Genomic DNA, 7,236 nt, shown 5'->3' with positions numbered 1-7,236 from the left:
AATGTTAGTCAGCTAGTTTAAAACTCAAACACATGAAAACCCTATTGGAAAAAATATATAACTAAAATATATTTGAAAAATTTATTTTATGCTAAGTTTACTACAAATGCATTTACATATTTATGTACTTAATATAAATACCCTGCAATTGTACTTTGGTATCCTAAATTATATACTTAAAGTCAATAAGAACAACAAATGTTGTACTTAATGCAACTTTAGTTATCTGGAAGTAGTGCTGAGGTTAAGTGTATTTGATTGTGCTAAAGTGGAACTATTGCATTTGATGTATTTATTTATTTTTCTAGGGAAGGAGCATCCGAATGAGTAAAGTGACTGATATAACTGTCATTTATATATGTATATATATATATATATATATATATATATATATATATATATATATATATATATATATATATCTCAAGCACTGGAAGAAGATTTTTTGGGGAGAACAGGCACCCAACACTGGAAGAAGATTTTTTGGGGAGAACAGGCACCCAACAGAGAGACAAATCCACCACGATTATCAACTTCAGTAAGATGCAAGTCAATTTTAACCATTGCTTCTAAACCTTACATTGGGATTAATATATTATGTAGTTAAAAGTATTATTCTCATCATCAAAAGTAATTTCATCTACCAGTGACAAATCTGAGTAACTTTTTATCCTTTTGTCTTTCTTTCTCTAAAGTGACAAAGAAAGGAGAACATGTCACCATCATCAGTCCTTTATTTAGTTCACTGAAGAACATCAAGGGAAAGACCCTCAGACGTGTCATAACAGGATAAATGTGGCGCCAGGTAAAATTATTAGATGGTCTGTTTGATTTTGGTGTACCAATTTGCTTTTTTCAAAGCTACAATTGTGTGATGTGACGTGACATGTATGTGCAAAAACGGCTGCCCACTGCTCCGGGTGTGTGTTCATAGTGTGTGTGTGTGTGTTAGTGAGTATTGAACACACACACACACTGAACACACACCCGGAGCAGTGGCCAGCCGTTGCGGCACCCAGGGAGCTATTGGTGACCATTTGTTCATGTTGTCTGAATGTTTAATAATGGCAAATGTTGGTACAATTTAAATACGTTTTGTTTAATATTGTTTAATATTGTTTAAAGGAATGGTACAAATTAAATCTTTCTTTTTAAGGACTTATCAGCCCACTCCATCCCACCTCAGATTGACCAAGGATCCAGATGAGTACTGGCAATTTGGTGAAGGATTGCACTGTCACTTCTGGTATGAATCTATTAACCTTTTGTTATGTGTGAGGTGTTTTGATTTTACTTAATTTAATAAAATTTACAAAATTAGATTTTACATAATTGACTTAGAGTAGTAGTAATTTTCACTAAAATGAAAATTACCCCATGATTTACTCACCCTCAAGCCATCGTTAGTGTATATAACTTTCTTCTTTTAGACAAATACAATTGGAGTTATATTAACTATGGGGTTGGGTTAATAAAGCCCTTCTGGAGCAAGGCCATGAGTTTCCAAAAGTATCCATATTTAATACTTTATAAAGTAAAATAACTAGCTTCCGGCCATACATAGTCTACTTTTGTATAAAGCGCAACTTACGCAACTTGTGACATCAGAAGTAGCGTAGTGCATCATGGGGTAGCGTAAATATCAGCAGCACGTCGCATTACTCGCATAAGTTGCGCTTTACCCTTAAGTGGAATCCGTATGTTTGTTTGCCCAGAACCTAGTTGTTTTAAATATTAATATTTTTCTAACACAAACTCATGGCTTCGCTTCAGAAGGCCTTTATTAACCGCGTAGAGTTCTTATGTAATGGATAGATGCACTTTTTTGAGCTTCAATCTGATGGATGCAATGGTTGCAATCCACTGCCATTATGCAGCTTGGAAGCATCAATGTGTTTATTAACATAACTCAGATTGTATTCGTCTGCAACAAGAAAGTCATACATAGGATGAGTAAATCATGGGCTAATTTTCATTTTTAAAGTGAACTACTTTAATACTATGTGTAGTTAGGATTCTGAATTAAGTGTAATGTTTCTCTACATATCAGAAATATACAGAGCCACTTATTAGGGGTGGAACTGTACACAGGAGTCACGGTTCGGTTCATACCTCGGTTCAGACATCACAGTTCGGTACGAGTTTGGTACAATGGAGGAAAAAAGCAAAGCAAAACAAAAATGCAGAAGGCTTGTGCATGTCTCAGGCTGGACCACCAAAGGAAAATAAATTACTTAAGCCTTGTATTTTTTAAATAAGTTTTATTAATAAAGTAAGGCATAGAACCAGTTTATTTGTAGTGCACTGACAATAGTTTTATATAATTAGTTTATTAATTAAATTAATAAAAAGACAAAAAGACCTTGAGATATGTTTGGTAATTGTACCTGAATGAATTTAATTGAATTAATTTGCTACATTTCAGATTAATATATTTGTTTTCCTTAAAATTTTAATTAACAGTAACTTAAACACTTTGCAGTTTGAATGATGTCCTGTATAAACAAAATGACGGAGTATGTTTTTATGTTTACACTGTTCGATCACACCTCACACACACAAATTTCAGTAAGCACTTTGCGACTTTTCGATCGCGACCGCGCCTCTCTCTCTCTCACACACACACAATATATTCCAGCATTGCAATCTTTACATCGCAGCCTGCTTCAGAGCTAAGGCGGGAATGCAGATTAGGTGTCCCTAAAGAACCCGCGTATCTAACAGTAGTTCTACATTACATTCATTAATTTGCACACAAGTTTTATTTATTTTTATACCGTGTATTCTCCGTGTAAATTTATGCGCCGAACCGTGACGCCCGTACCGTTTCGGTTCAATACGAATACATGTACCGTTCCACCCCTACCACTTATATTATCAGAAATTAGAGCTGAAATTGTTGAAAGATTTTGATCTCGATTCAAATACCCACGCAATATTTTCCTAAATGACAAATGATTTGTCTTAAACCTTTGTCAAGTAAGATCACAGTGAACATTTATATCTGCGTTGGCACTGTCAGTAGCCACATTTACATGGAAATGTTTTGTTTCGATCAGAATGAAATCATTCTGATTGATGAATCTGAACATAGTTTTTACATGAATGCTAAGTCATCAGGTTGATGGGCATTTATAAGTCACAAGCTTCAAATCTGATTTAATCTTTTTGATGTGAACGTAATATGCAGTTTCCTGCTGTTGTCACAAACTAACCATCCTCCGTTGTTTTAAAAAGCAGACTTATATTTACCTATATTTCAGGTCCTTATTAGGAGACGAGGAGTACACAAAGCTTTGCCGTGCTGCTTATATTAATCAAGCAGTAACAAAACAATGCCCAGATGCCCAAAACAAGGCATCTGCAGATGAGAGTCCGAAACAAGCACTTGTTGGACAATGTTGTCCTGCACCACTTCACAGAATGATGAGTGGGAAGATCATTTTAGATTGACACAACAGTCATTTATTATATTCTTAAATAATATTACAACAACATCAGCTCTTAATTCAAATGATCACAGAAGTACTGAGATAAAAGTTTATAGTTCAGATATAAACACTGTCTACAGTAGCAATCAAAATAAGAGTAAATCAACTTTTGCAAGAATCTTGACACTTGAAACTTTAATCATTCATTCTAGAGATTCGTTCAAAAACGCTGATTCATCCAGTAATGAAACACGTATTTTAGTCATTAAATCATTCATTCAAACTTTTTTGAAACATATGAAACATATTCATTTTAAATCGATTGCAGAAATTAACATTTGTCAGAACCTCTAGTAAATTACATGTTATGTTGTTAATTTATCTGTTCAGAATCATGATCTCTGTCTGAAACACTAAAAGAATCAGATTCTCATTTTAACAATTCTAACTTGTTATTAAAACTGTGACTCTGAAGTCGAGCCATCCTGGAAATTTAAGAATCATCCACACCTGTGATCACCTCAATTATTTTCCAAAGACACAAAGAATAATATTTTTATATTTTTACTTTAAAAGCAATCATAAATCATTAGCAATAAAAAAATAATTAAAATACTTTAATTATGCATCATTTTGTCGGCCCATTCTATCATGGACTGAGAATCTGATTGTGAGAAACTACCTAATATTAAAATGACAAATAATGTATTATTATTATTTTTGTTTATAATTTTTTTTAAGGGTTAACTTGTATCAATTAATGAATTGATGCTTTCAAACACATTGCATATTCATACTTTATAAACTGGTTTTATTAAAACAAAATTAAATCGGAATAGTCTGAATAAATAAACAGTAATTCTCTGTTGATTTCCCAAATGCCCTTCCAGTGACATTCCAATACCATGACCATTCCAATTGAAGTTTAATGCTGTTTTTGTTTTTTATCCTGAGTAAAAGTTATTTTTTTATAAGGTATTGTGACATGTGTAAGTAACATGATTTCTCTAAAATCCTAATCTCTAAAAAAAACAAATTTGTTTTGCAGAGGCTCTTAAGAAGACTGCTCAGATCAACTGGCAAGAAACTGAGAGGGAACACTCAAAATAGTCTGGGACAAGAGATGGAGGACAGTGTCCAGAATGCACAAATGACTGTCTGCAGTGTAAGATGTACTGATACATGTGTAGTTGCTGCTTCTTCTAACTGTCCCCAATTTATTTCCTGTTCAAATGTTCAAAGCTTTCAGTAAAGACTGGGTCAAATACAGGTTAAAAGTATGTATTTTAACAATTAGGTATAGAACTTTAAAGAGATAATCTTTAATCTGACATAAATCTGCTTCTTTAAATATTGTCTCTGGAATTTCAGAATATAGCATAATATGATGGGTAATTTCAATAAAATTTAAATTTGAAAAGATTTCAATCTCACTGTGTGCTCTAATGCTTTAAAACTTGTTTGTGTGGTGTTGCTACTCATTTAGATGGAACCCAGATGATCCCTAGTTGGGCCACATGCATATGATTCCTAGTTGGGCCTTACCTAAAGCCCTGTGAAATCCTGCATAAAACCTAAATGAGTAAGTTGCTGGGGCCAACATGGAACCCATGGACAAACCCACTTACAGCCCGTATTTCGGCCCATGTAGTAACGTTGTAGTACCTACAAAAAAACTAAAGCTGGGACCAAGAAAGGTCTTGTGCATGTAGCCCAGTTGGGGCCCACCTTTTTGTAAGTGCCATCCTATATGAAATCCATGTGGGCAGTTGGTATGGGGCCATTATGGAACCCGCGGACAATCCCATACAGAGCCCATTTTTCAGCCTATTTCGAAACCCACATGGGCCCCATATACAAATGTCGATGGGGTTAAGCTGGGACAGAGATGGGTCTTGTGCATTTTGCCCACTTGGGCCCCACCTAGTACCAAGTGCAATCCTACATGAAATCTATCTGGGCAATTAACATGGGGCCATTATGGAACCCGCGGACAATCCCATACAGAGCCCATTTTTCAGCCCATTTCAAACCCACATGGGCCCCATATACAAATGTCTACTGGGTTAAAGCTGGGACAGAGATGGGTCTTGTGCATTTTGCCCACTTGGGTCCCACCTAGTACCAAGTGCCATCCTATATGAAATCTATCTGGGCAATTAACATGGGGCCATTATGGAACCCGCGGACAATCCCATACAGAGCCCATTTTTCAGCCCATTTCAAACCCACATGGGCCCCATATACAAATGTCTACTGGGTTAAAGCTGGGACAGAGATGGGTCTTGTGCATTTTGCCCACTTGGGTCCCACCTAGTACCAAGTGCCATCCTATATGAAATCTATCTGGGCAATTAACATGGGGCCATTATGGAACCCGCGGACAATCCCATACAGAGCCCATTTTTCAGCCCATTTCAAACCCACGTGGGCCCCATATACAAATGTCTACTGGGTTAAAGCTGGGACAGAGATGGGTCTTGTGCATTATGCCCACTTGGGTCCCACCTAGTACCAAGTGCCATCCTATATGAAATCCATGTGGGCAGTTGGTATGGGGCCATTATGGAACCCGCGGACAATCCCATACAGAGCCCATTTTTCAGCCTATTTCAAACCCACATGGGCCCCATATACAAATGTCGGCGGGGATAAGCTGGGACTGAGATGGGTCTTGTGCATTTTGCCCACTTGGGCCCCACCTAGTACCAAGTGCAATCCTACATGAAATCTATATGGGCAATTAACATGGGGCCATTATGGAACCCGCGGACAATCCCATACAGAGCCCATTTTTCAGCCCATTTCAAACCCACATGGGCCCCATATACAAATGTCTACTGGGTTAAAGCTGGGACAGAGATGGGTCTTGTGCATTTTGCCCACTTGGGTCCCACCTAGTACCAAGTGCAATCCTACATGAAATCCATCTGGGCAATTAACATGGGGCCATTATGGAACCCGTGGACAATCCTACATGGGGCCCATTTTTCAGCCCATTTCATACCCATATGGGCCCCACATACAAATGTTGGCTGGGGTTGAGCCCCCCTGCCACGCCCGGGTACCAGCTTCAGCCCGGCCCTGATGACCGTGGGCTCTGACCTGTGTGCAAAGTTTCAAGAGTTTTTGAGCATGTTAAGGGCCCCAAAAGCCCCTGAAACCTTGAAAAACAAAGATTAAATGGAATAGACAAATCCCCCCCACCCCCTCCACACACACACACACACACACACACAGAGACAGAGAGAGAGAGAGAAAATTCTCCAGAAAATCCACATTCAAACCAAAATATCTGACTTTCTGATGGTCTGAGCTAATGACTGTGAATTAGAAAGTTGTCCGGCTCGATGAGAACAATATACATACCGATTTTTGTGATTCTAGGAAAAACTAAGCCCCCATTTTTGACTAAAGGTGGCGCTACTGAGCCCCTCACCACGCCCATTTCTGAAACTTTGCACATGTCTACTGGCTAATAAATGTGATGTGTCTGTCGAGTTTCATGCATTTTCAAGCATGTGAAGAGTCTCAAAAGCATCCGAAAAGAATATTAAAGTTTGATGCGTTGCCACGGCAACAGTATCTAAGATATCAATAATCCTTTCACAGGTCTACATCTGCCGTGTGTCTACATTATACACATAAAGTTTGAAGCAAATCGGATAAAAATAAGAGGGTGATTTCAAAGCATTTTGAAACTGACACACTTCCTGCTGCCAGTTGGTGGCGCTATAACTTTGACTCACAATAGTCAGATCCATGTGATCGGCCTCTTACAACGAACACACTGCTGAAGTTTCAT

At 37.6% G+C, this 7,236-nt stretch overlaps 1 long non-coding RNA gene across 1 annotated transcript; it reads left to right on the top strand.

Annotated features, from left to right (window-relative positions):
- Positions 1 to 468: 468 nt before the first annotated feature.
- Positions 469 to 4,930, top strand: LOC311096317. Its single transcript, XR_014608995.1, has 4 exons — positions 469 to 545; positions 696 to 805; positions 1,157 to 1,246; positions 4,480 to 4,930. It is a non-coding gene; the product is annotated as an uncharacterized lncRNA (long non-coding RNA).
- The last annotated feature ends 2,306 nt before the right edge of the window (positions 4,931 to 7,236 follow it).

Source organism: Abramis brama (assembly GCF_963993115.1).
Source record: "Abramis brama genome assembly, chromosome: 14".
NCBI lineage: Eukaryota > Metazoa > Chordata > Actinopteri > Cypriniformes > Leuciscidae > Abramis > Abramis brama.
Note: the sequence above shows the minus strand (reverse complement) of the source record. Positions and strands in the feature narration are given on the sequence as shown.